Genomic DNA, 20621 nt, shown 5'->3' with positions numbered 1-20621 from the left:
ATTTTTGCAACCGTAAGTTCACTTCTATGATGCAGCGTTATAATGTGAATCATCGGGTAGCTACTGCCTATCACCCGCAAACAAATGGTCAAGCGGAAGTGTCTAACAGAGAGATAAAGCGCATTCTAGAAAAGGTTGTTTGTCCGTCAAGGAAGGATTAGTCTTTAAAGCTCGATGAAGCTGTATGGGCTTACAGAACAGCATACAAAACTCCACTTGGGATGTCACCGTTTCAGTTGGTGTACGGTAAGGGATGTCATCTACCGGCGGAGCTTGAGCATAAGGCCTACTGGGCATTGAAGAAATTGAACCTGGATTTAGATGCAGCTGGTAAGAAAAGAATGCTTCAGCTTAATGAACTTGATGAATTTCGACTTCAAGCGTACGAGAATAACAAAATGTATAAGGAAAAGGTGAAGAGGTGGCACGATAGGAAGCTACATCCTAAGTTATTTGTGCCAGGGTAACAAGTTCTGTTATTCAACTCTCGGCTCTAACTTTTTCCTGGGAAGTTGAAATCAAGGTGGTCTGGACCTTTTATTGTCAAAACTGTGTTTCCACATGGAGCGGTGGAAATTTTTGAGAATGATGCGGACCAAGCATTCAAGGTTAACGGTCAGCGGTTGAAGCACTACTATGGGGACATGGCAAACCGAGAGGTGGTTAGTGCTATTTTGTTGACTACGTGAGAAAGGTACGGAACGTCAAGCTAATGATGAAAAAGAAGCGCTGCGTGGGAGGCAACCCATGAATTGTTGTTACAGGAACCCTTAGAAGTTAATAACCTATCCAAAAACACAAAAAAAATAAGAAAACAGGGGCTGAAAAAAAAAATTCCCAGAGACCCTCTGCACGCCCGCGCAGCTATGCTGAGCGGCCGCGCAGCTTTCTGCGCGCCCGCGCAGAAATGCTGAGCGGCCGCGCAGGGGTCGAGTTCCAGAAAATTTTTACAGTTCAGAAAAAAAAAAAACAAACAAAAACACAAAAAAACCCATTACAGCCCATAAACCCACGAATTCTTTTCCCATTACCCCATGATTTAATCCCTCAACCCCACTCCTAATCTAATTTAACCTACTCCACACCCTATATATACATACACCTATCCTACATATCTCCCACAACTTCCTACACTTGAACCCTCTCATAAACATCAAAAAAATCAGTTCTTACACACTTTTATTCACAAATCAATGGCACCCAAGAGAGCACGCACTATTGACAGCAATAGCACAGTTCCTACTGCTGATTCATCAAGGGGTACTGCTGCAAGGCCTCGGTTAACTGACAGAGCCGCGGAGGAGGAGTACACTAGGCTATTGGGGAAGCCGATTCTGAAAGAGAGGGGGTTTTTACCATCAGGGAGGGATGGTGAGTTGTTGCCCATGATTGCAGAGAAGGGGTGGATAACTTTTTGTGAGTCACCCGAAGCAGTACCGATGAGTGTTGTTCGCGAGTTCTACGCGAACGCGAAGGCTGAAAAGAATGGGTTTTCTGTAGTTCGTGGGCTGACGGTTGATTATCATCCTGCGGCGATTCGCCGTGTGATTGGACAGCGAGAGAGGAAGCCCGAGGAGGAGAACTGGAATGAAAAGACTGCTGAGGATTTTGACTTGGATTTGATTTGTGCGACTCTCTGTCGACCGGGCACAGTTTGGAACCATAGTCCAGCCAATAATGAGTATCGTCACTTTCCGGCGATCGCCATGAACAGGTATGCCCGTGCATGGAATGCATTTATATGAATATTTTGCCTTCTTCACATGCACACGAGGTCACGGTTGAGAGAGCACAGTTGTTGTGGGGAATTCTGAATGAAGAATACTATGTGGACCTTGGTGAGTTTATCTACCAAGGAATTCTGAAGTTTTTGAGGGGAGCAAAGCATATGAACATCCCTTATGCATCCACGGTTACAAAGCTATGCCGTGCAGTAGGAGTGAACTGGCCGGCTCATGAGCAGTTGCAGTTGCCAGCAGCTCCTATAGATTCTGGCACTCTGAATGGGATGCAGGAGTGGACTGGTGGTGAGCCTGAGGAGCATGGGCTGGGTTATCGTCTTCCAGGAGGGCGTCCAGCACGAGGTGCTACTATGGCCAGGCCAGGGCGTGGTGAGGCTAGTTCGTCGAGAGCTCAGGAGGGTGCTGGGATGGTGATGCCCAGTATAGGAGGCTTTCACGGCGGATGAATGCCATGTATGAGACGCAGAGCAGGTTTGCTCAGGAGCTCACCCTTGCGTTAGGGACTGCTTTTCGAGGCCTTGGAGCTGATATCCAGTGGCCAGTTTTTGGTGAGGACTCTGCATACCCGCCGCCTGATACTCCACCCACTGAGGGTGATGATGATGATGACTCCGAGTAGGTATACCCTGTGTTCCTTTCTACTACCTTCACTGGGGACAGTGAAGATTTTAAGTTTGGGGGTGGTAGTTAAGGAATATTTTGTGTGTGTCATATAGCTGTATATTCATGATAGTTAGTTCATATAGTTGCATAATTTTTGCCATATAGTTTTTTTATATATATAGCTTTATTTGTTTGTCATATCATATAGCTCATGCATATACCATGATCCCTTTTGCAATGATTTATCGACTGAATTGTGATATTGAGGCGAGTGTAGTGATAGCATTAAAGTGATATTAAGTTGTGTAGGTTGATATGCATGCTAGAAGCACTTGTATTTTCACTAAGTCTTAGAGAATGCTTAAGGACTAGATTGTTGTTATGATCTGATTATTTTCGAGGATAATCTATTTATTATGCTTAGAATTTGATAATAGGTTCTTAGTGGTAAAGGCATGAAAAAGAAAAAAAAATGGAGTAAAAATGGAATTTGTTGCTATTTGTGGCTAGGCGTCAAATGGCTAGTAGCCGGCTCGCATGTTATGCGAGTAGTCTAGGGTTGAGCAAGATGGAGCGAAACGCACTTGCTCAGAAGAAGAAAAAAAAAAGAAATTTTTTTTTGCAAAATTGATCAAGAGTGGGCTCTTTGGTATTCGAGTTATTAAGTTCTTAGGGGACTGTGTGCCTAGTGACCTAAGGCTTTTAGAGTCTGGGATCCGCTAACCTAACGCTCGTTACATGGATACCATTGTATAAGTCTTTTGTGGACCTCACTCATTACACGGTCAAATAAGCATTTGAGTTGTAAATAAAAAGCACGATTCCGTAGTAAGCTCCAGAGTTCTTGTAATGTTATATATCACTTTATGCCTAGAATTTTTATTCTTTGTATAATCGTAGGATTGCTTTGAGGATAGTCTAGTCATAGTGATTAGTCTAGTTCCAAAGCATATTTGTTAAGCATTTGCACACACCACGTTCTGGCGGTATGTCCGTTTGCATGAGTTTCTTGATCTTTAGTGTCTAACTGCATTCGTTGAGGCGTGACAATTTGGTTGGTTAATTGTAGTAAGGGGGATCGTTGCATTTTCATATAGATTGCATTCATGCATATTTTTATTTGTTTTTGAGTCTATGACGCTTGAGGACAAGCATCGATTTAAGTTTGGGGGTGTGATAAGTGGCATTTTATACCACTTAGAACGTCTTAAAATGGCTTAAATTGGTGTCTTGAAATCAAGTATTTTGTGTATTTGATGCGTTTTTCTAGTGTTTATGCATTTCAGGGTATTAGTTGCATTTCGGAGAAGGAATCATCAAGAATAAGCCTTGGCGTGTGTTCACCATTGCGAGAGGAAAAGAACGGGCAGATTACGGCGAAGAAACGGAGCAAACCTGGAAATTTTCCAGTAGGGTCCTGCGCGCCCGCGCAACAATGCTGAGCGGCCGCGCAGCAGCCTTGCGCGCCCGCGCAGAAATGCTGAGCGGCCGCGCAGGGTCGGGGAAAAAGATATATTATTTTAGACTTCTACTTCTGTTTGGCTTCCAACTTCTATGTAATCTGAGTTTTATGGGACTATTATATAGGTAGATTTGAGACGTTTTTCACAGAGTATTAAGAGGAGATTATGTTTTAGATTGTGTTTTGCAAGAAGCGAAGAAGATAAGGAAGAAGACCGATTTAGCACACAGCATCGAAGAGGAAGCATATATTCTTGTGATTCTTGTTTCGTTGTAACGTTGGATGCTAGTTTTCTTGCTTTGACTTATTTACTCTTGTGACGTACTATGTTTTAATATAATTAGTTTAGTTGTTATTTTCTTGTGTTTGTTTATCATGATTTCATATGAACCCATGATGGCGATAAGTTCTATTATGGGCTAATCGTGATCATGGGGTTGCAACGGATTTATTATGGAATTCTTTAGTTAATTGTTTAATACTTTAGTATGTGATGATTGCATGATATCTAGTATTGGTTGTGCGTATTCGTCTTATGTGCGTCGCGAACATATAAGATAGGGTGTTAATCTCTTATGAAGCGACGGTGGATCTTGAGATTTAGAACTTGCCATGCTAGCATAGGTTCATGTACGTTGTGCATGATTAGTGGGTAACTCTAACAGTTTTATTTGCCCTATGTAATCAAAAAGGAATAACTTGTGCTTAAATCGTTGTGTTGTCAATTTCTGTAGACATATAGGAACTCAACATAATTGATGACTATTCAACTTCTATCTTAATTGTGGATGCTTGGTAGAATGGTATTAGTACAATGAAAGTTGGCTTTTATCAGTTTCGTGTTATTCGATTAATATCATCACTGTCACATGCTAAAGGTAATAACAATGGCTATAGAAGGAAGTAATAATAAAGTTGTGATCTCATGAGTGTTTTATTATTGATAATTTGAAGTGTTAGTTAAGTGGTTAATTAAGTAGTTAATTATAGTTAATATTTGATCAACAATTTTAAGTGTTCTTATCTTAACATTGAGAAGTAATCATACATTGGTGAGTGAGTTAAATTAGACAATAACTTAGTCTGAGTCTCTGAGGGAACGAACTAGAAAGTATTCTATATTACTTGCGAACGCGTATACTTGCGTGAATATTAGTGCGTGATTTCGCCCTAACAACATAGCAGCTTGTGAAGCAGCTAAGGAGGCCGTTTGGATTCGAAAGTTCATTTCTGATTTGGGAGTGGTTCCATCGATCGCAGATCCCATTGATCTACTGCGATAATAATGGAGCCATTGTACAGGCTAAAGAACCTAGATCACACTCCCGGGCTAAACATATACTCAGGAGATTTCACCTTATTCGAGAGATTAATGAAAGGGGTGATATACACATATGTAAAGTGCACACAAATGATAACATTGCAGACCCACTGACCAAAGGCTTGTCGCAGCAGAAGCACGATGGTCACACTAGTTCCATGGGTATTAGATATATGGGTGATTGGCTCTAGTGCAAGTGGGAGATTGTTAGTGTAGGTGCCCTAGAGGCAATACATTATTCTTTTATCTTTATGTCAGTTGATCATTCAATAAATGTATTTATTATGACCTTAATTACTGCGATATTTTGTTAGCATAATAAATGTCCTTAGAATCATGATACAAATTGTATAGTTTAAGTACATGACTTGAACTTGAGATTATATAATATATCATATTCTTAAAGGTCCCTGGTCGAGTCTTATTATATAGGACAATAATAATACATAGATAGACTAGTATGTTGTTTGACAAGATAACCACATCTCATTGGTTATAAGTATGGGGATACTAAAGTCAATACATAGGTACATGTGAGAGTACATGGTACTGGACAGACCCACAGTGAGATTCTTCATGTTTAATAAAGTCATAAGAAAGACTCACAGTGATAATGGTGTAACGATCCTTTGACTTGAAATCATTATATTTCTATACGAGGATTAATATACTTTGACTACATTAAAAGTTACTTTTGATCGGGTGATGATAAAAGTGGACATCGGGTATATCATGAGTCGTATAAGAAATATGAATGATAGATAAAGGATTTAACCCTCCTATAATTAGGAGAGATATTATTGGCCTCTTGATTGAGTGAGATTATAAAAGCATGGTCATGCTCAAATAATGATTTGTCTCGATAATCTACTCATGGATCAAGTAAACCCGGATTAAATGTTGAAGAGGATGTCTAAATACATGCCTCGAGTTTAATCTATAATATGTATGGTTAAAGGGATTATATTACACGAAAAACATTAATCACGAAAGGTTTTATCTAATCACGATTTAATTATTGTTTAATTGGGTAACAATGATGTATTACTAGATACCGCTCATTGTTTATAATTTTATTAGAGAATAAAATTATTGCCAATTAAATAATAGCCTATAGGGTCGCACAAATAGAGCACTTAATGGAATAGTTAATTTAAATTATGGATTTAAATTAATTGATGATTATTTGAATTTTATTATAATTAAGTAAGACTTAATTGAGATAATATAAATTCGAATTAAAAGGAATGTTTTTGCCCATAATAATTAAGTATGACTTAGTTATTAATTAAATAATAGAAATTCGTTTTTATTATTTAATCCAATACCTACTAGGGTTGGGCTTTGCTATTATGGGCCTTTTTAATCAGTCATTATAAACAGATAATGAGAGGTTAAAGAGGCTTGTATGTTTTTTAAGAAAACCCTAGCAGCAAAGAGAGGCAGAGGCAATTCAGATCGTCAAGAAGGAGGCTAGTACATCCATTCTGTAGTCAAGTTCGTGAGACGTTCTTGAAGGTGCTCGTGTGGATACCATAGAGGTGTTTCTCCGAGAGGTAGACACAAAGCGTGATAGCTAGGATCTCCGTTGAGTTCGTGAAAGTTAATCTCTTGAAAGGTATGATTCGTTATCTCCATAATCTGCCCATAATTATACATGGATCCTGTTTTTGGGTTTCGAAATTTTTGTTTTATTTACGTTTATCCGCTGCGTTTTATGCCTTCGGAACCCAACACTATATTCACCTTACTGGCATCTTTGGATGTGCTAGCTCCTTCTTTGACAAAGTTCTTGAAAGTTGAACCATCCTTCTTATTGAGATTTTTATTTTTGAAATTACTTGCCTGTTTTAATTGATGAGCCTTCAACGAATGCTCTTTTTCTTCCTTCAACGGATAACTTTCATCATCCGTTGATTCCACATCCGTTGAAAATCCATCAATTAATTCTAACTCCTTTTTGTTTTTCTTCCAGGTATCCTCACAGAATGATTCAATTCCCTGAACCTTGGCAATCTAAACACTAACATCCCTAGATGTTTTCCAGGCTTTGATTACCTCTTGCTCACTTTCTAACTGTTTAGAAAGAATTTCTACTTTCTTAACAGCTTCTTCTAGTTCACTCTCAACAGTCAAGCATTTAAGTTTAATCTTTTCAAGCTCAATTACCTGATCCTCTAACACAGGATTCCTATCACTTAAAAACACATTATTCTCTTTGATCCTAGTGTTTTCTTTAGCTAGTGATTTAAGGGAAACACGCAAATGATATAATTCATTGGACATATCATTTATGGCTTCATTGCATTCATTTTTAGAAAGCTGGGAGAGATCAGTAGTAATTACATGGTTGCTTGATGAACTAGTTTCATTTTCATCAGAATTAGCCATCAGGGCTAGGTTGACATATTCCATATCATCATCTTCATTTACTCCATCTGCTGCCCAATCATCTTGAGTGAGAAAAGCTCTTTCCTTTTGTTTGAGCAAATCAAAATACTTCTTTTTGTAATCAACTTGCTCAAATTTCTTCTTGTCAGAGGTTGGCTTCCTACACTCACTTGCAAAGTGTCCACTAATGCCACAGTTATAACATTTGAACTTGGATTTGTCCACCATGTTTTTGTTTGGCTTAGTGAATTTTGTATTTTTCCTGAACTTCATCTTTGCAAACCTCCTGGACAGAAAAGCCAGATGTTCATCAACATCATCAGAGTCCTCCTGACCGGAATTGTCTTCATCCTCAGCTACTTGCTCTTTACCCTTGCTTGATTCTGATTTGCTTGTGCCAATTTTGAGAGTTGGCATTGTCTTCTCCTCATTCCTGGCTTCAATCTTCTCACTGTCAGCTACAAGTGCAACTGTTCCTCCTTTTCTCTTTCCCTTTTCCAGCAGCTCATCCTGCTCCATTTCAAGTTCATAAGTCTTCAAAATTCCATATAATCTTTCAAGTGTGAAGTTCTTATAATCTTGAGAATTTCTTAGAGAGACAGTCATAGGCTTCCATTCCTTTGGTAGAGACCTCAGAAATTTTAAGTTGGAATCCTTGACTTGGTACACTCTGCCATACAGCTTCAATCTATTTAACAGTTTCTGAAATCTGTTGAAGGTATCATTTAATGATTCTCCTTCTTTAAAGTGAAAATATTCATACTATTGAATAAGAAGCTACATCTTATTCTCTCTAACCTGCTCAGTACCTTCACAGATGATTTGTACAGTATCTCAAACTTCCTTTGCTGTTTGGCTATTAATGACATTGTCAAACATATCTTGATCTAAACGATTAAACAAAATGTTCATGGCTTTCTTGTCCTTGCGGATTTCTTCCATGTCTTCAATAGTCCATTCTGCTTTTGGCTTGGGAATGGATTGTCCAACAGCAACTGTTGCAATAGCAGTTGTGGCCACTTTGTGAGGGATGTGAGGACCATTTTCAATACAGTTGATGTAGCTTTCATCTTGAGAAAGAAGATGTAAATGCATCTTCATTTTCCAGTGATGATAATTATCTTTTTCAAGGACTGGAATCTTTATACCAATATCCTTCCTACTCATGTTGACAGTAGGAGGATTCTTCTGTGCACTCATGATGTTAGCAGAATAGAGCTTTAAACTCTTTGTATGTTAAGAGCTTGCTCTGATACCAATTGTTATTCCCAGTGGACTAACAATGAGATTTACAGAAGGGGGGTTGAATGTAAATCTCAAAACTTTTTCAAGTTTTGAGTAGTTTCTAAGGCTAAGTGTTTTAGTGAGCAAATGTGTGTGAATGGCTTGAAGCTGATACGGACAGATATATATTCAAACACAAATGTAAAGAACACAAAGAACTTAAAAACTTTTCTAGTGGATTTGTTGTTCCACCAGAGATGTGTTATTTCAGAAAATCTGTGATTCAAAGAATTAAATCACAACTGCTTCCTAGTACAAACTGGATGATTTTCTCTCTGGATTTTTCTAAACAGCTCTTGAAAATTCACACCTAATTACTAGCTGCTACTTGGTTTATATATCACCAAGTTTACAAGTGAAGACAAAATTGTAAAATACAATTAAAGAGGCTCTTCACATGTTTCTTCTTCATTTCTCTATCCAATGCAATTTGGGTTTAGCTGTTGATCTTTGAATACTCCCTTGTTTGCACCAGAATGGAAATGCTGCATTTTCTTGATTCCTCCTGGAGGCTGCCACATTCCAGTTTGTCTCTGTCAACCCATGTGCCTCCGTCAGCTTATGAATTGTCACTATCAACTGTTATTGAAATAAGCATCCGTTGAAGCTTTCATCCGTTGATGCCTTATCCGTTGAGGCTTTATCCGTTGAAGCTTTATCCGTTGATGCATTAGCAGTTGAAGTCTTATCCATTGAAGCACTTATCCGTTGATGGATATTATCCGTTGAAGCTTTAGAGACATCCGTTGAAGCTTTGTTTCTTATCCGTTGAAGGTCTTCAATATTAGTTGATACTTCTTCACTTATACAAAATTACAAGGCATGAAATATTTACAATTAGCCCTCTTATTTGCATATCCACTAGTAGTCAACATGACTGATAATTTCCTACAAAATCTAAGAGTTACAACTTGAATCCAGAGAATGAAATGTGCTACAATACTAAACTTATTTCTACTTAAGTGTTTTGTTTAACTTATCATCAAACTAATACACATATTCCTAACAGTTGTGTTTCTTTGCAAGTGAGAAGGAAACACAAGCTAGTTTTCATTCAAATCCCAGCTAAAATATATATATTAAATATATATTTTCCTTTTCTTTTAATCATTCTTTAATCACTTTAATTAAGGATTAAGCACCATTAATTATGACCACCCCAAAAACTCTTAAATAAATATCATAAAAACTATGATAATTATCTAAATATTATAAAATGATGTCCTGCAAAGTTTGGTCAACTTTATTCAATGGTAACTAGGTCAAACGTGGTCAACTGTGGGACCAACTGCCTCGATTTTTGTGCCCAGACAAAAATTCTCTGAATGCTACGAAATTTTTACCATACTTAGAAAATACCATTTAAATGATCCATATAAAATTTCAAGTCATTCTAGCATGTGGAAGTATTTTATCTGAAAATAAAACTGTTCTGTCAGTCTTTCGAATTCCGAGTAAAAATACCATTGGTCTTAAAATAAAGGAGATGGATCTTTTGACCAAAGTTTTGACTTGTATAAATACTTATAATATATTTCCTAATATGTGAGATATATTTGGAGGATATAAAATGTGTTTGAGTATTTTTGAATGATTTTCTCCGAGAGATGCTGATTTTACGAACAGGAAGAAAATTACTGTAAGTATACAGAACTGAGTTGCAGAACTGGATTTTAATATTCCAATCATGAATATTAATAATCGTTGGATAAAAACTCTTTTGATTATATGTAGAGATATATTTTGGAGCGAAGAGTAAAACATTTTTGATTTAGTACGAGATCTCTAAAGAATATTTCTGATATATTCCTTATTCGAGTTTGTTGCCTTATTGATGTTACAACTGTAATCTAAAAAATATCATAACTTGATATTTCTTATTTGATCAAATTGCCTTAGAGATATATTCCATAAAATATAATTTTGATTGTTTTTAGAATAATGGAATGTCTCTTTTTATAAATAGTCTTTGAAAATAATTTAGCGGGTTTGACTATTTGACTTTGATCTGGATCAATTAAAATCATGTCCTAATGGAGAGGATCTAAGTGTACTTATTTTATGTTTAACTGTACAAATACCAAAATAAATAATATATCGAAGATATCCTTTCAAGCTGGAGGTGGCAGATATTCAATTATAATTGGCTCTTCTGAGATCAGAGATTCCTGATCCCCTTCCTCAGCTTCTGCAGTATCCTAAGATGGAGGCTTAGCATTATACCTCTTTGCCCTCATTTTCTTCAATCTCCTTGCAAATAAAGGAGTTGCTGTTGCAGCATCAGAACTTACAGATTTCCTATTCAAAATATCAGAACTTTGAGCTGCAGTTTCTTTTGGAGAAGTAATATTCTCAGCTTCAACTGTCACATGTTCTGAAGCATGAACCCGTGCTTCCTCTTCACTATCAGATTCATCCATGAGAATCATTTTTCTTCTCTTTTATGGAGGCTGAGGAACAGACTTTGTCCTTTTTGGCCTAGAAGGTGAAGGTCTGATAGTATGTGCTGATGATTCAGGTTGAGATGATTGAGTTGATGGTTTGAAAGATGTCATGTAGGTAGATTTTTGTTGTGGTTATGTAGTGGTTGGAAGTTCTGATGGGTGAGGTTCAGATGGTTGGACATCAGGATATAGTGCAGTGTATTTAACTGGAACATAGTTTATTAAGGCTTGTTTGATAAAGATGGGAATTTGGAAGGGTCTCAACATAGCCTTCTTATTATCAGTAGATAATTAGTCATTAAAAGCTCTTTTAGCTAGTCTGAATGGTGAAATGGACTCACTAGCTAATTGGGGCTTATCAGAATAATAAAAACTATAAATAAGCTGAGAGAATCTAGAAAAGTAAACTATATTCCTATCTTTTATCATCCTATCCACAATAAAGCCTAAAATAGCACTTGCATAATCAAAATCAGTTTGATTAATTAGAGCATACCCGATTTGTTGACTGAGAATTGAGATTGCATCAAAATTAGAACATTTGTTGGAAAAAGCCTTTGTGATGCAGTCAAAGAAGAAACTATATTCCCTCCTTATGTTGGATCTCTTCAATTGACCCAGCTTTGCCAATATCTTTCATACCCCAGACTGGCCATTAGCTGTTGAAGAACTGGCTCCTCAACAGTTGTATAAGTGCAGTTCTCAGGAAACTGCACTGTTTGGCGTACTGTAGCCACAGTCACTACATGCTCATCCTCCCTTGTTGAAAACATGATACTTGAGGACCCGTGAGCACCACCATCATCATATGCGCCACTTCTCCAGAACTCCAGCACTTGAGTACCAAAGATTATTTCAGGTTAGGTCAAAGCATACCCAATATCGGAGTGAGCAAGGAAATCCTGAATAAAGTGAAGTTCCGATGGAGCTTCATCCTTGCTAAGAATGGCCAAGTAATTGCTAGGGACAAACTTCGCTCCATTGAAAATAATGTCTTTGGGTGCCATCTCTGTAAAAGATTAAGTGAGAAAAAGAGTGTTTGCAAGGTGTTTGATAAAAGTCCTGTAAGAAAAAGCTTCAGAGTATATTAGAGAGAGAGAAAGAGAATAAGAGAGATTAAGAATAGAAAAGTAGGTAAAGATTAGAAAATCTTTTAACTCCCATATATATACTCTCTCCACTGAACAGTTATATTTATGAAGCATGGCAGATAATTTACACCTGGCAACGTGTGAACAGTCAGTAAAAAGTTAAAGAAGGAGTTAATGGGCACGGGAAATAAGCAATAATTACCGTGCACATGCAGTTTTTCAGGACAAACACGTTTACCACTAACCCAAATGATTATGACTATTTTTATCTCACCTAATTATATTCTGATTAAATATGACCATTTCAGTATTTACCATAAATAAGTCAAGTAAAGAATAATGCCACGTAAGCATTAGAGTTCATTAGGATTTAATATCAGAACTTGACTATTATCAGATTTTAACAGTCATCAGAATATGGCTTATTAACTCAAAAAGTGAATATCTTTTTCTGTGATTCTTCATACAAATACTGACTTGATTCTTCAGAGTTTAATCATCAAAACTTTCATCAGAACTTGTCCTCAGAATTTATGCAAATGACACTTAACTGTTTGTCAAAAACAACTTAATCACCACAGTAATTTTCATCATTCATATGGAGTGAGAGTGTGTGCATTTAGCAGAATATCAGATAAAGATTAAAGTCTGATAAACTTCAGTACATCTTAGGATTAAGGCATAACTAAGAAAAGTGCTTAAAATCTGTCAGCAATCATGAAGTCTACTATAGAACAATTTTATGCAAGAGTCCACCTCAACTGTTTGTGCTCATTTTATGCATCTTTTGAAATTCCTTTTTACAGTGGCTTCTCAGTGTAAGTGAGTCACAACTGCTTATCAGAATTTTTGCTATTATCAGAGTATTTCTCCAGTAATCAGAGAATGTGAAAAGTCACCAAGAAAAATTTATTTGCTTTTCTAATGCATATTACTTAATACCAGTAATGCACTTGGGTCTTCCCTTCCACATTATTTTCTCTAGATCTCAAAGGAGTACCTGACTTTAATTTTCTTTTCTTTTCTTTTCTTCAGATAAGTGAGGCTTACAAATCATTTAGTTCATCCTTAAGATTTACTGACATCAGAATTTGACAGATAAGAAGCAAGAATCTAGTTTGTGACTTAGTAATAAGATACACAAAGTAAATTTGACTAAGCTCAAAATCAGAATTTGCTTATGTTAATGAGTTTTCACATAAACAACTAATTCAAACATGGGATTTCTAGAATGTTAAAGACTACTAGGTCAGCATCTAGCACAATATCCTCATTGGATTGAATAGTCATAGTAAATTCAAATCACTATCAGAGTATTAAGATCCACATCAGATAACAATCAGTATTTAATGTATTTCAATTTAAGCACAGATTACATGAATATAAGACAATCTGTAAACACTAATCATAAAGGCTGATGCATGAGAACAAAAACTAAGCAGATTTAGAGAAAGAACCTGAAACCATTCCAAGTTCATTTACCAGTCTTGTAAAAGTAGCTTCAGATAGTGGTTTTGTAAAGATATCTACTAGTTGTTGATCTGTTGGAACAAAATGCAATTCCACTGTACCTTCCATCACATGTTCCCTTATGAAATGGTACTTTATGCTGATGTGCTTTGTCATTGAGTGTTGAACTGGATTACCTGTCATAGCAATAGCACTTTGATTATCACAGTAAATAGGTATTTTAGAAAATTCTAACCCATAATCCAGTAACTGATTCTTCATCCAAAGAATCTGTGCACAACAACTTCCTGCAGCAATATATTCTGCTTCTGCAGTTGATATGGAAATTGATTTCTGTTTCTTGCTAAACCAAGAAACTAATCTGCCTCCAAGAAATTGGCAGCTTTCATTTGTGTTATTTCTGTCTATTTTGCATCCTGCAAAATCTGCATTTGAGTAACCTATTAGCTTAAAATCTGATTCTCTAGGATACCACAATCCTAGATCAGTTGTACCCTTAAGGTATTTAAAAATTCTTTTCACATCTATTAGATGAGGTTCTCTTGGATCAGCCTGAAATCTTGCACAAAGACAGGTAGCATACATGATATCAGGTCTACTTGTTGTTAAATAGAGTAAAGAACCAATCATACCTCTGTAGTTAGTAATATCTACTGATGAACTAGTATCTTTATCTAACTTGGTTGCAGTGGCCATGGGAGTGGATGTTGTTGAACTGTCTTGCATTCCAAATTTCTTGAGTAAATTTCTGGTGTACATGGATTGACAGATAAAAGTACTTTCTTCATTTTGCTTGACTTGAAGGCCCAGAAAATAACTAATTTCTCCCATCATACTCATTTGATATCTTGACTATATTAATTTTGTAAACCTTTCACAGAGTTTGGCATTTGTAGAACCAAATATGATATCATCAACATATATCTGCACCAAAAGTAAGTCTTTTCCATGGTTGAGGTAGAACAGTATTTTATCAATTATACCTCTGTGAAATCCACTTTCCAGAAGGAATTGAGCTAAAGTCTCATACCATGCTCTTGGAGCTTGCTTAAGGCCATAAAGCGCTTTGTCAAGCCTGTAGACATGATTTGGAAATTTTGAATCTACAAAGCCTGGAGGTTGTTCAACATACACCTCTTCTTCCAATTCTCCATTGAGAAAAGCACTTTTTACATCCATTTGAAAGACTTTAAACTTTTTGTGAGCAGCATAAGCCAAAAAGATTCTTATGGCTTCCAATCTAGTAACTGGTGCAAATGTTTCATCATAATCAATACCCTCCTGTTGAGAGTAACCCTTAGCAACTAGCCTAGCTTTGTTCCTTGTAATTATGCCATCACTATCAGTTTTGTTTCTAAACACCCATTTTGTGCCAACAACTGATATGTTCTTTGGTCTTGGCACTAGGGTCCAGACTTTGTTTCTTTCAAATTCATTTAACTCTTCCTGCATTGCTTGCACCCAATCAGCATCTTGAAGAGCTTCTTCCACTTTCTTTAGTTCAGTCTGAGATAGAAAAGAATGATAGAGACATTCATTTGATATTGCATATCTAGTTCTAACACCTGCTTTAGGATCTCCAATAATTAAGTCATGTGTATGTGATTTGGTCCACTTCCTTGCAGATGGAAGTTAATTTCTAGAACTGGATCCTCCCTCATGTCCATTCCATCTCCATCAGCATTTTATGATGCTCCCCTGTAGTTATGCTCTCTGAGACTTCAGAATTTGAGTTGGATTCTTCAGGCCTTGAAGTATCATAGTTTTCAGAATTATTAGAATTTGGCTTATCAGAACTTGATGAATCAGAACTTGAAGAGCCAGAGACAGATTCTGATGCTTCTTGAGAGTCTTGAGTTGTGGTAGGATCTTCAGCTTGCTCCCCATGGACAGGTGCATTTTCCTTTGGAGTTGTTACCACAGTTTTAATGACACCGGAACTTAACCCGTCAGAATTTACAGGATCAGAGTTTAAGTCATCAGAATTTACAGAATTAGAATTTAAGTCTTTATTTTCAAATCTCAGCTGATCGTGATCATTGAAATCTTCAAGTCCAGTAATCTTCTTATCATCAAAAGATATATTGATAGATTCCATAACAACCCTTGTTCTTAAATTGTAGACTCTGAAGACTTTTGTGGAAAGTGGATATCCAATAAAAATTCCTTCATCAGCTTTTAGATCAAATTTTGACAGCTGTTCAGGATGAGTCTTAAGAACAAAACACTTACATCCAAATACATGAAAGTATTTCAGATTTGGCTTCTTTTTCTTCACCATCTCATATGGTGTTTTTCCATGCTTGTTTATGAGTGTAGCATTCTGTATAAAACAAGCAGTCTGCACAGCTTCAGCCCAAAAGTAGGTTGGTAGCTTTGCTTCATCAAGCATAGTTCGTGCAGCTTCAATGAGAGTCATGTTCTTTCATTCTACAACTCCATTTTGTTGTGGAGTTCTGGGTGCAAAAAATTCCTGTTTGATTCCTTGTTCTTTGCAGAACTCTTCCATGATTGAATTCTTGAAGTCAGTGCCATTATCACTTCTTATAATTTTAACAGAATCTTTGACCAACTTATCCAGCTGTCTGACATGATCAGTTAGAGTAAATGCAGTTTCATTCTTCTTGTGCAAGAAATACACCCAAGTGTATCTTATGAACTCATCTACTATAACCATAGCATATTTCTTCTTTGAAATAGACATGACATTGACTGGACCAAATAGATCAACACGAAGTAGGTGATAAGGCTCAAGAATTGAGGATTCAGTTTTGCTCTTGAAAGAAGATTTTCTTTATTTTGCCTTTTGACATGAATCACAAAGGCCATCATGAGCAAATACTGATTTTGTCAATCCTCTCACAAGATCTATCTTTACAAGCTCATTTATGTTGTTGAAATTTAAATGAGAGAGTCTTTTATGCCAATTCCAGCTTTCTTCAATTGATGTTCTACTCAATAGACAAATTGCAGAACCATCAGAACTTGTTGAAAGTCTGGCTTCATAGATGTTACCATGCATGTAACCTTTTGAGAACCACTTTGCCTGTTGAAGTGCTTACAACTTCACAGTGTTCTTCAAAGAAATCCACATGATAACCTCTGTCACAGATTTGACTCACACTCAGCAGATTGTGTTTAAGTCCTGAGACAAGAGCTACTGTTTCAATGATGACATTCCCAAGATTGATATTGCCATATCCCAAAGTTTTTCCCATATTGTCATCTCCATAAAAAACTCCTGGGCCAGCTTTCTCCACTAAGTCTGATAGCAGGGCCTTATTTCCAGTCATATGTCCTGAACATCCACTGTCCAGCACTAGGATATCTTTCATGTTGCCCTGTAATCACAAAGACCACTAATGGTTAGTTTTAAGGACCCAGACTTGCTTGGATCCTTTGGTCTTTTTAAGTTTGTTAGCATTTGCAGCAGATTTAATATCAGAGTTTATGCTAACATTTGTTTATCAGAACTTATATCGGACTTTGCATCAGACTTTACACTAGAAGGAATTAAAGTACTTTCTTCAAAGAAGGTTTTATTTGATAATAATCATAGTACAAACTATAATATCCCTTACAAGTATAAATGGAATGCCATAAACTACCACAATGAAAATAAGGATTTTGTGGCTTAAACCTAACAGATTGACTCTGAGTTCCTGACTTAGGAGGTAAAGAGTTTATATTCTTATTTTTCCTGCAAAAAGAAGCAAGATGGTTAGAGTTTCCACAATTATAACATTTCTTTCTAGGAGCATTAGGAACAGACATATATTTATTGCTTTTGTTCACACCTTCCTTTCTATTCCTATTTTTCCTAGTTGCCTTTACCTTGTTGACATTCATAATTTCTTTCAGCTTATGCTTAAGCTGCTTCTTTGTCATTAAGCATATGTTAACTTCAGCTGGTTTATCATGTTCTAATTTTTCAGGAGTTGACTTTTCCTTAACTTCTGTTACAGACTCTTTCATCTTTTCAGAATCAGACTTTACAGTTTTAGCTACAAACTTAACATGATTCACCTTTGGCTTAGCAGTCTGTTTCACAACAATTGGCTCAATTTGTTCAGTTCCTTTTTCACTTTTATCATCTCCATAACCTAAGCCCTCTTTCCAGTTTCCACTACTTAATAAATTCTGAGTTGTTCTGCCAGAGTTAGTCTAAGTCCTGATAATCTCTCTTTCTTTTTCTAACTCAGTTTTTAGAGATTCATTCAATTTTAGCACTTCATCTCTAAGATAAAAAAGAATCATCTCTTTCTTTCTGAGTTTGATGGAACATAACTAACTCTTTTTCTAAATAATCATTCCTTTTCTTATAAGCAAGATTTTCAGAAGTTAATGTTTCACATGTTAAAGTTTGATCTCTGTAACTAATAAACATGGTTTTAAGATATAATCTCAACTCAGTAATATCATCAGTATGAAAAGCATAAGTTGTTTGAGGTACCTTTAAGTCAGCAGATTGGTAGTTCATTATAACTTGAACGGTGGTAGTTCAAGTAGTATTTGGAGAAATTGGAGTATCTTGTAACTTCATCTTTTAAACTTATATCTAGTAAATGATTATCTTATGCATGTCAAAGATTTTCAGAAAAACGTTGAGACAAGGTTAGATATATGAGATCACCTTGCAACGATAGTTTTATACAGTTATAAACTGGAACTCTGTGTATATTATGCATGTTCCAAGACTTTGAAAAGTATATATGTATATATACTGAATATTTTGCGACTTCATCGCATTAAGATATCAAACTTGGTTCATTTCTTTTGACCAAGACTTTCATGAGTACTATGAGAAGGCTCATATATTGTTAATCATTATACATATTATTTTGGTGGGCTTGCTGCTCACCCTTGCTTCTTCTTTCATCACACAACAACAGATAGAAAAGATGAACAGGACCAAGCTCCCGATTCGCAAGCGGTTAGAAAACGTTCCGCAGTCTACTGGAAGCATTGATGCCGCCGTAGCTGAGGTAGGAGCTACCAATAGGCTAGGTTTTCAACTATTGATGAACCAGACTTATGTATAATATGAATTGTAATAATGGCAAGGAATATGTAAATTTATTCAGAACCCTTTTAAGGTGTAATGGTTTATAATTGTGGAATATAAGAACTTGTGTTTTTTTTTTTGATATTCATCTCTGAGACTATAACTTGTGGTGTGTGTGTTTATTGTGGGGTCACCGTACAGAGTAGTTGATTGTTTATTAAGATTGGGTGTTATTAAGGGAAATGGAACTCGTGACAACCCGGATCCCCGACCCCGGATTTGGGGGTGTTATCGAAATGGTATCAGAGACAAGCGTTATAAACCTCAGAGATGATGTGACGTTAAGATAATAAGTTCACAAAGATAATAAGAACTCTTGCCAAGTTCATAGTCGGACTACCTAACGTAGTACTGACACTTAAAACCCTTATGGGAACCCTTATAAATATCGTGATAAAAGCGTAGTTCATTATCGTATATGGTAGCGGGACTCCGAACCCTGAGGTTGAGGAGCAACAACGCGATGATGATTATTAATTATTGGAGATCAGATTGTGGATTCGATAGAGCGTCCTAACACGGGACCGGATGATGTTCATATTGAGGATGTAGCGGTTGAGGATGTTGTCCTAGAAGGGATAGTTGCTGAGGAGGATCCCATGGAGGATCCTGACAAGAATGAATAAAGGACCACTGATGAATTGATGACCATGGTTAGGTTGACTACCAGAGGTAGGATTGGTCGGTCACTACCGGAGGTCCATTCAAGTTTGTAAAGATAGTAGCCCCTTTAACGCGGCTTACTCGTAAGACTGAGAAGTTTGAATGGACAGAGAAATACGAGAACAACTTTCAAGAACTGAAGCAAAGATTGGTGACGGCCCCTATGATGGTGTTGCCGGATGGAAAAGGAGATTTTGTGATGTGTAGTGACGCTTCGCGTAAGGAATTAGGGTGCTTCTTATACAGCACAACAAGGTAATCGCGTACGCGTCAAGACAATTAAGGGAATATAAAATTCGATATCCCCACCCATGAGCTTGGGCTCGTGGCAATAGTTTTGCCCTAAATATTGGAGGCACTACTTGTATGGAGAGAAGTGGGAGATTTACACAAGCCATAAGTGCTCTAGTGCATTTTCACGCAGGAAGAGCTCAATATGCGCCAGAGGAGGTGATTAGAGCTAATCAAGGATTACGATTATGAGATTCTTTATCATCCAGGGAAAGCCAAAATGGTGACTAATGCCCTTAGTGTAAAGGAGAGACTCAAGATGATAATGTCTTTGGGAAAGTTGATAAGAGATTTTGAGAAAATGGAAATAGATATGAAGGTAATCGGAGCCGGTACTGAAAAGCTGTTTGAGATTGCAATACAGCCTGAATTATTGGAAAAGAACATATTATGCCAGAAAAAGTGATGAATGAAGGCAGAGAGCCAACAAATAGATAAGAGATTAATACCGAGAAAGATGATAAGGGAATAATGAGGTATTCCTATAGAATTTGGGTTCCAAATGTTCTAGAGCTTAAAGATGAGATCTTAGATAAAAGTCATAGTTCAAGGAATAAGATTTAGAGCAAACCCTGAATGTGATAGTCAGGGAGGATGCCATCAAGATAGAAGGAACCCATAACATAATGAAGTGGAAAATGAGGATTTTAACGTATAAGATAACCCCAAGTATGGGAGAAGGATGAAACATTTCATACTAAGGAAACAGAAAGTCGAGTAAGGAAAGGAGACCCGAGACGGTACTCCTATACGGCAATTCATGGACCTGTCTAAAAAGAACTTAGACTATTATC

This window comes from Apium graveolens, chromosome 9 (assembly GCF_009905375.1).
Source record: "Apium graveolens cultivar Ventura chromosome 9, ASM990537v1, whole genome shotgun sequence".
NCBI lineage: Eukaryota > Viridiplantae > Streptophyta > Magnoliopsida > Apiales > Apiaceae > Apium > Apium graveolens.
Note: the sequence above shows the minus strand (reverse complement) of the source record.